Here is an 8,428-nt window from a genome sequence, read left to right on the forward strand (position 1 = left end):
CTCGGCTCGGCTCGGGGCTAGTCTCTGTGCTAGACTTGGCTTGGCTTGGCTCGGGGCTGGGCTCCTAGATTGGCTCTGGGTTCGGATCGGCTTGGCTCTGGACCGGGCTCTGGGTTCGGCTTGGCTTGGCTCAAGGCTGTGCTCGGTGTTCGCCTCGGGGCTTGGCTCTGGGCTAGGCTCGGCTAGGGACTGGTCTCAGGGCTAGGTTCTGGGCTCGGCTCTGGGCTTGGCTTGGGACTTGGTTCTTGGTTCGGCTTTGCTCGGGTCGGGTCTGGTCTCGGGGCTCGGCTCTGGGCTTGGTTCAGCTCGGGGCCGGGCTCTGAGCTCGAATCAGGACACAGTTCTGCTCGGGGGTTGGCTCCTGGCTCAGCCCTTGGCTTCGCTCGGCTCGGCTCTGTGCTGGACTCGGGGCTCGGCTTGCAGCTCGGCTCTGCTCAGCTCTAGGCTCGGCTCCAGACTCGGCTCTAGGCTCGGCTTGTATCGGGTCTTGGCTCGAGTTTTGGCTCTGGGCTCTGCTCGTCTCAGCTCGGGGCTAGGATCTGGTCTGGGGTCTGGCTAGGCAGGGGATTGGCTCCACTCGGCTCAAGGCTGGGCTTGGTGTTCGGGTTGTGTCTAGGCTCTGGGCTAGGCTCGGCTCTGGGCTCGGCTCGGGGCTTGGCCGGGGGCCGGGCCAGTGGCTCGGCTCGGTCTTCAGCTAGACTCGGCTTGGCGATCGGCTCGGGGCTCGGCTCGGCGCTCGCTTCTGCTCAGCTCTAGTCTCGTCTCTGAGTTCCGGTCTCCGCTCGGGGCTAGACTCTGGGCTTGGCTCGTCTCGGCTCAGGTCTGTACTCCGGCTTTGGTTCTGGTCTCGGGCATCAGCTCGGTTCGGGGCCGGGCTCTGGGCTCGGCTCAGGGCTGGGCTTGGGCTCAGTTCGAGTACCTGCTCGGCTTGGCTCAAGGCTGGGCTCGGGGTTCAGCTAGTGGCTAGGCTCTCAGTTAGGCTCGGCTCGGCTCGGGGCTGAGTTTTGGCCTTGGCTCGGGGCTCGGCTCCTGGCTCAGCTCTTGGCTTCTCTCGGCTCGGCTCTGGGCTGGATTCGGAGCTCGGCTTGGAGCTCGGCTCTGCTCAGATCTAGGCTCGGCTCCAGGCTCGGCTCTGGGCTCGGCTTGTCTCGTGTCTTGGCTCTGGGCTCTGCTCGCTTCGGCTCGGGGCTAGGCTCTGGGCTTGGCTTGGCTCGGCTCGGCTCGGGACCGTGCTCTGGGCTGGGCTCGGCACATGGCTCGGCTCGGCTCGGGGCTGGGCTCTGGGCTCAGGTCAGGGATCTGCTCGGCTTGGCTCAAGGCTGGGCTCGGGGTTCGGCTGGGGGCTAGGCTATGGGCTAGACTTGGCTCGGCTCAGCTCGGGGCCGTGCTCTGAGCTCGGTTCTTGTCTCGGGCATTAGCACGGGTCGGGGCTGGGCTCTGGGCTTTGCTTCTCTCGGCTCGGGGCTGGGCTCCAGGATCGTCTCTGGACTCGGCTCTGCTCGAGGATCGGCTCGTATTTGGCTCGGGGATCAGCTCTGCTTGGCTGGGTTCTTGGCTCCGGGATCGGCTCGACTCGGGGCTGGGCTGGGGGTCTAGGCTCAGCACTGGGTTTGGCTCGACTCTGGTCTCAGCTCTTGACTCGACTCGGCTCGGCTGGGGAATTGTCTCCGGAATCGGTCATCTCGGGGCTGGGCTCTGGGCTGGGCCAGTGTCTTGGCTCGGTCTTCGGCTAGACTCGGCTCGGTTCTCGGCTCTGCTCTTGGCTCCGGGCTGGGCTCAGGGCTGGGCTCGGCTAGGCTCGAGGCTCAGCTCGGGGCTCGGCTCGGGATTCAGTTCTGGGAGCTGATCGTCTCGGCTCGGGGCTTCTCTCGGCTCGGCTCCAGGCTCGGCTCTGGGCTCGGCTTGTCTCGTGTCTTGGCTCTGGGCTCTGTTCGTCTCGGCTCGGGGCTTGGCTCTAGGCTTGGCTCGGCTCAGCTCGGGTCCGTGCTCTGGGCTGGGCTCGGCTCTTGGCTCGGCTCATCTTGGGGATCGGCTCGGGTCTGGGTTCGGCTCGGAGCTAGGATCTGGGCTAGGCTCATGTCAGCTCAGCTCGTGGCCAGGCTCTGGGCTGGGCTCGACGCTTGTCTTGGCTAGGTTCGGAGCTGGGCTGTGGGCTCAGCTTTGGGTTCGGCTCGGGTCTAGGCTACGCTCAGGTCTCGGCTCGAGGCTGGGCCCGTGACTCGGCTTAATTCGGCTGGAGCTAGGCTCGGGGCTTGGCTCTGGCCTGGGCTCAGGGCTAGGATCGGGCTCGGCTCGGGGCTTGGCTCGACGCTGGGCTCTGGGCTCGGCTCGGCTCAAGGCTGGGCTCAGGGTTCACCTCGGGGCTAGGTTCTGGGCTCGGCTCGGCTAGGGCCTGGGCTCTGGCCTCGGTTCTGTGTCCGGCTCAGCTCACATAAGGGCTGGTCTCGGGACTGGGCACTGGGTTCTGCTAGGCTCAGCTCGGGGCTGGGCTAGACTCAGCTTCGTGATCTGCTCGGCTTGGCTCAAGCCTGGTATCGGAGTTCGGCTCCTCTCAAGTCTGGGTTCAGGGCTAGTCTCAGCTTGGCACTTGGCTCGGCTCAGCTCGGCTCGGGGCTGGGATCTGGGCTCAGCTTGACTCTGGTCTTGGCTCGACTCAGGGTTCGGTTCTGGTCTCTGCTCTTCTTGGCTCGTGGCTTGGCTCACAGCTCGGCTCTGTTCAGGGCTGGGCTCGGGGATCGGCTCTGGCTTCGGCTCGGCTTGGGACCGGGCTCAGGGCACGACTCGGGGATCAGTTCTCCTCGGCTCAAGGCTGGGCTCTGGGTTCACCTCGGGGCTAGGGTCTGGACTATGCTCAGCTCTGCTTTGACTCTGCTCGGTGCTTGGCTCGGCTCGGCTTGGGACTTGGCTCCAGGATCGGCTCGTCTCGAGGCTGGGCTCTGGTCTAGGGGATCGGCTCTGGATTCGGCTCAGCTCGGCTTGGCGCTGAAGTCTGGGCTGGGCTCGTTGCTTGGCTCGGCTCGGCTCGGGGCTCGTTTCTGGGCTCGGCTCGGGAATCAGCTTGGCTCAGTTCAAGGCTGGGCTTGGGGTTCTTCTCGAGGCTAGGCTCTGGGCTCGGCTAGGCTCGGGGCTGGGTTTGGGGATCGGTTCTGGGTTCGTTTCAGCTCGGGTCAGGGCTGGGTTTGGGGCCGGGCTCTGGGCTCGGCTCGGTGTCTGGCTCGGGTCTCGGCTCTTGAGATGTTATATGGCAGACCTTACGCAGTGCAGAAGGGAACGTCAATGCAAATTGGGGAGGAAACCATAATTTCATACATGGTAGCTCTAAGTAAACAGCTCAATAAAATAGGGAAACGTATTTGGAACTCGGGGCAGAGGATTAGATGGACCTGTACACAATATACAGTCTGAGTATTATGTGTATGTTAAGTCTCTTGCAGAAAAGACGTTGGAACCGCAGTGGGAGGGGCCGTTTCAGGTGCTGCTCACAACATTTACAGCAATCAAGATTAGAGAGCAGACATCGTGGATACATCATACTAGGGTCAAGAAGGCTCCTAAACAGCGCTGGGAGGTGACTGAAACTGGACCATTAAAACTCAGATTCAAACAAAAACTTTTGTATTGAGACCTCAAAATGATCAACCATGAGTTGGAACTGTTAATATGTTTTAGAATTATCCTTTTTGCCTGTGCCCAGGAATCTAAAGACTGGCCTTGGACTCACGCCCAGAAAAATCATATAATTTCACTAAAATTGAAGGGTGTGACTTTATTTTATCCCCATACTGAGCTCCCAAGTGATAGAAACGGAATACACCTTGTTTCAAAGAATAGGCTCTACCCCCATAGGAATGAATTTGGAAAGAATGAAGGAGATACTACAGCACAAAGACTTACTTTCCATTCTAGAGGAAGTGAAACAAAAAGGGAAGGAGATGCTAATAGTAGTAAGACATGATATGGAGCAAATTCACGAGATTTGGACAAAAGTACGAAAGGTAGGAGAACATCATTGGTGGGACACCCTCCTTGGATGGTAAACAGTGGCAACCAGAATTTTTAACACAATCCTTCACCCAGTAATAGTTATTTTGATATCTATAGTAATTTTGTTAACTCTTACTGCAGAGATATATATCTGTATATATCTAGAGAGAGAGAGAGAGAGAGAGATGGAACTGGAGACTTACAAAACGCCTGCAAATTATGTATGAAGCTTTATACCATAATCCGAGTTTTAAAAGACTGGGATAGAATCTACTAACACTGAATTAGTTATAGGAGACTAATTTGTCTTGGCCTCTATCTCTCCCTATAGCTCTTTTACGAATATGAACCAAGCCAAAAGCGAGATTAAGACACAAATTAGGTCAGATGCTGTATAACCTTAGAAACTTTATTCTCTATAACAATTGATCAAAGCAATAGGACAGAGAGGGAGAGGAAAAGGAAGAAAAAGGTCGGAATCCCTAAGCAAGAACATGGTAGAGGTGCAACTAATTACCACCACCACGACCAGGGATCCAGCGATGTTCTGGCGGCTTGATGATGCTCCACGTTCCTGGCTCCATGTTAGTCTCCACCAAACAGTATCCTCTAATAATCTTCTTTAGTTTCTCTCTCTGAGAGGCGTACGCAGTCTGTCCTTTTATAGTCCCCGTCCCCACGATTTGTCCACTCATTTCTACGGAGCTCGTCATTCTGTGTGCCACCCCATGGTCCTCCATACGCGCATGCCCAGGTGTCCATGGTGGTTGTGCTGGTGAGGGGCCAATCTGCAGCATCTTCAGTCTCGCCATGGTTTCCCCTCCACCCGGCTTGTGCGCAGGTGCAGCTCAATGGGTGCTGGTAAGGCTGCTGCTGTTTTTTGCCTTTGGCGGATATCGTGGTTTTGTCAGGGACTATTTGTCTCCTTCTAAACGTACTCCTCCACAACAACAGGATGCTGTTGCCAGGAAGTGGTATTCATGAAGGCAGCAATGCTGAGACAAACCAAAAGTCCAAAAAGTCCTTTACACCACTCCATGGCTCAACATTGCTGCCATCGTGGTGGTGTGAAAGGTAACAGTACAGAAAGAGAAAGAGAAAAGCTAGAAAAAGTGCAATATCATAATTAATAAATATCTTTTAAGAGTATTCTTAACTATTATAAAACAGTTTAACAAATATATTTTTAACAATATTCTTAACAAATATAAACATTTTTTTCTAACAATCATATAACCAGGAACAATTTGAACAAATATAACTGGGAACAATTTTAACAAATATGACATTTTATAAAGTAATTTTAAGGCTCTGCAGAATCAGCAGAGGGATGCCGCAACAGTCTCCAAGGAAAACATTTGCAGGGACAAAACAGAAGTGTAAAAATAATAAGCAGAATGATTGCCAACAGGGCAAAAAAGGTAACGTGAATCAAAACTATTATTAAAATGCGATCCATTTTTGCAATTATAATCAAAGATATACCACAAGATGGTGGTACCCTGCAAGTCCACATGGTCGGCTGCTCCGGTCTGCTGGGATCGGGATCAGCATGCGCAGTGAGAAAAAGGCTCTCTGCACACACACACACCCTTTTTTTTTATCCCAAAGTGCATCCATCATTTGAGTCTAGAAAATTCCATTTTAAGTAAACAAATTTCCTATTTCTAACAATTATCAAAATTAATATATAAGGACATCTTACAAACTAAACTTGATATTCACAAAGATTAGCAAAAGAACATGACGGCTGAGAATCAGGTAAATAAGAACTATGAAGTTCACATGAAAAACATGAAGGCAGTTGAGGCTTGAGTGAAGCAAAAAAAGTTTAGGCGAAGCAGCAGAAGAACACGATGGTCTCGGTCTCTGGAGACGAGGAGGAGAAGGAGGTGGTGGTTTGCATGAAATGGTGCAACTACAAAACAGTTTACATGGACACTTACAGAAAAAACACATACATATTGCAAGAGAAAGTATAGCAAAAGCCAATAAAGCAACCGCTATAAAATTAAGTATTAAAAGCGTGTACATGCTTGCAAGCTGCGAAGCCAAAGATGGTGGTCTGACTCGCCTAAAGTAGAAAGGGGAGGTGTTCCATCTACGCAGAAAGAAAATGGATTTCCACGACCCCAGACCAAAGCGCATGTGTTGTTTAGGCCTCTCCTCTCCTAAATATAAACAATGATACATGTGTAGATATATATATAAGGTTTAAATGATTGATACAGTGGTAGACTTTGATAGGCGAACAGCTCGAATCTGTTTTACATCATCAGGTGAGGCAATAGATGTAAATTGCATGTTGGATACAACATGTTGGATTAACTGAACAAAGCAAGGAATGATACAGGGCAAAAACATCAAGGCAGCAAATGCACACAACAGGCAAAATATAACCCAAGTTTCAAAAGATTAATGTAGACTAACACAACTTAGTTATAAAAGTGAGTTGTAGGATGGTTGGAGTAGTAAAAGAATTTACTAAGTAGGAAGAAAAGGGGGGAACGAGATAGGGAATTAAACAATTTTAGTTAGATGGTGCAAGACTGAGGAGCTTGCGCCAAGATGAGAGGGCTATGTGGGAAGACATACCAGGTGCTGATAGTGTTGCTAAGATATTATCTTCTGGCTCAAACAGAAGCTTCCTATCGTCCTTGAAGTGGTACAAATCAGCAATAGATCACTTCAAATCCTATGACAAACTGGCCTTGCGGTTTAGCCAGGAGCCAGGGAACAAGTAAGGCTGCGCAAAGGACAGGGTAAAAAGTTCATCAGCGAGGAAGAGGAGATACTTCATCTATACGACCCCCACCCAGGAATTTGCGCCCACCAAAGGAACTCAAGGCGCAGACGCAAGAGGAGGACACCTAATTACTATGAGAAGCAAGGGGAGGCGGGGATATATTATGTATATGTATAAGCATTCTATGAATATGCATTATTTTGTAATATATAAGCAGGACGAGAGCTGCAAAGGATGCGCATGCTTGTCGAGGAGCGATCCCCCATTGCGCCCGGCGCTGAATAAACATACCTACGTTACAACTTCACAGTTGTAGTCTTGTTTCTGCAAAACACAGCAACTCTGGTGTTTGCCTTTACCAGGTCTGGTACAGCAGAACCGTGGAACATCAATCTTTGTCTGAACTGGCTTAGAAGCAGCACCTGCAGGATGTGTCTGTTAGACAAAGGTCACCGCAGCACTGAACAGACAGGAAGGGTTTTAATCCGGTTGATAAAACAAAGAGAGACTCTGGCTTTCTACAGGAGCTCCGTGGGGGTGGTTTCCTCTTGCGATGGCCTCAGGTCGCTCAGGAGGGGCTTCCCTTCCTCTCGGGGTGATGCAGAAACGAGCACACACTGCAAAGGTGCTGTGGGGGGAGTCCTTCACCACAGATACAGGCCTGGAATTTGAGAATGAAGCAGAGAAAGAGGAAGAAAATGAGTCAAAGGAGGAGGAAGATGAAGGTCCACCAAGGCTAGGTTGCCTTAGACCAGGTATTAAAACCAGTTCTAAAAAGAACCCCAGAAGGGTCATTGCAGTAGGTGACTCCATTCTGAGGGTGCCAAAGGCCCCTCAGATGAGGGAGATCACGGGAGAACTCAACAGATGAGCTGGTGGCTCCGAGACTGGTGTTACTGTCGGGGTTTGGATTGTTCAGTCATGGGTCAGTGTACAGGACGCCAGAGCTATTGGCATCATGTGGGGTGCACCTGTCCCAGAGGGGGAAAGGATCTTGGGGTCAGTGAGAGCTTCCAACTAGATCTGAAGGGGGAAGGGGGCAAAACTGGGACTCCCAGACAAGAGCCCCAGGGCAGATAACTAGAGTTTGTGGACTGGTGTGCCGGAGACGACCCTCACCCTGCCGTCTCCTGGGGAAGGGAGGGAGACAGGCAGCACAAGAGATGCAGGGGTAGGGATGTCTCAGTGACTGGGGATGAACTGTAGCAAGGGATTTGCAGATGTGTTATTGCAGCAGCTCTGTCATTAGATAAATACTGTGCGTGAGGGGCGAGTACTGAGAAGGAGTTTCACAGGGCGATAGAGCATAACGCCCCGTGTTCTGTGTTCGTGTTTGCTCTTGAGGTCCCCCCACAAATGAAGTTTAAGCGGCTTAAGATGAGTGAAGTATCTTTTGTTTCCTCTCCAGATCAAACCGCATTGCTGAATTGCCTGTCGGGGGCAATCCTGGATCGGCGTCACCTCTGGGATCTGTGCACCGAGAGCTGAATTCTCATCAAAGTCCGTTAATTAGGGCAGCGCGGGCAGCGCCGCTTCAGCGCTCTGGAGAGAAGCCCGGCGGCGGCGGCGCGGGGACCGTGCGCGGACGCACCTGCGGCCACAGGGCCGCGGGCACAGGGCGCGACCCCCGTGCGCGCCCCCGCGGACCCCCGCGCGCAGGCGCAGTCACACGCAGAGACACGGCGGCTCCCCGGCACC

General features: G+C 52.9%; 1 long non-coding RNA gene across 1 annotated transcript in view; it reads left to right on the plus strand.

The window, feature by feature from the left end:
• Window positions 1-4,844: 4,844 nt before the first annotated feature.
• LOC113482548 overlaps window positions 4,845-8,428 on the plus strand; it is a 16,154-nt gene continuing 12,570 nt past the window's right edge. Inside the window, exons 1-2 of the long non-coding RNA XR_003398856.1 lie at window positions 4,845-5,096; window positions 8,390-8,394. This is a non-coding gene — a long non-coding RNA (uncharacterized LOC113482548). The remainder of the gene's footprint in view (window positions 5,097-8,389; window positions 8,395-8,428) is intronic.

The sequence above is a fragment of the Athene cunicularia genome (genome assembly GCF_003259725.1).
Source record: "Athene cunicularia isolate RWA chromosome 7 unlocalized genomic scaffold, athCun1 chr7_part2, whole genome shotgun sequence".
NCBI lineage: Eukaryota > Metazoa > Chordata > Aves > Strigiformes > Strigidae > Athene > Athene cunicularia.